General features: G+C 40.0%; 1 protein-coding gene across 1 annotated transcript in view; it reads right to left on the bottom strand.

Moving 5' to 3' along the window:
* The window catches only part of LOC119591782, a gene marked incomplete in the record, with an annotated part of 5,666 nt that overhangs the window by 4,459 nt on the left and 657 nt on the right, over positions 1 to 550 (bottom strand).

Below are 550 nucleotides of genomic sequence, written 5' to 3'. Positions count from 1 at the left end.
AGCTGTCTGTCTGTCTGGCCTTTATGCATTCAACCCCCAGTGACCCTAGGGAGCTAAAATTTGGGCCAAAAGAGTAACCTGACATGAGGAATACTACGCAGGTACTCGTATGATCAGGTGTGAGAGAGAGTCGGAGGAGCAAAACCTGCCTTCTTATTAAGTAAAGCTTTGAATAGAAATCCGGTATAAAGCTAAAAGCTAGTTTACTTGAGGTTTTACTTTGGCCTAAGACTGGGATTCGATATGAAAAGTAACTCAGGCAAGATGACCATCAAGTAGGGTGTGGCAGAGTGGGTAGGGCCAAACCTGCCTCCTTATTATGTAAGACTTTGGACCAGAACAGGCTGATACTTCTATGTTGACATTTTGTTAGGTCTGTAGACGATATGGAAAACAGAGAATATATAATTTGTTTACAGGGATACAGTTCCAGATATAATAAAAAAATAAATAAAGTACTATGCAGTTTGTATTTATTGTTTTATTCTTTGTGCATTTGCTCATATTCTGGAATGCAAATTTGGCCCTGGTAGCAGCGGATACTACGAGT

This window comes from Penaeus monodon, chromosome 29, assembly GCF_015228065.2.
Source record: "Penaeus monodon isolate SGIC_2016 chromosome 29, NSTDA_Pmon_1, whole genome shotgun sequence".
Lineage (NCBI taxonomy): Eukaryota > Metazoa > Arthropoda > Malacostraca > Decapoda > Penaeidae > Penaeus > Penaeus monodon.
The sequence above is the reverse complement of the archived record's forward strand: the minus strand, read 5'-3'. Positions and strand labels throughout refer to the sequence as shown.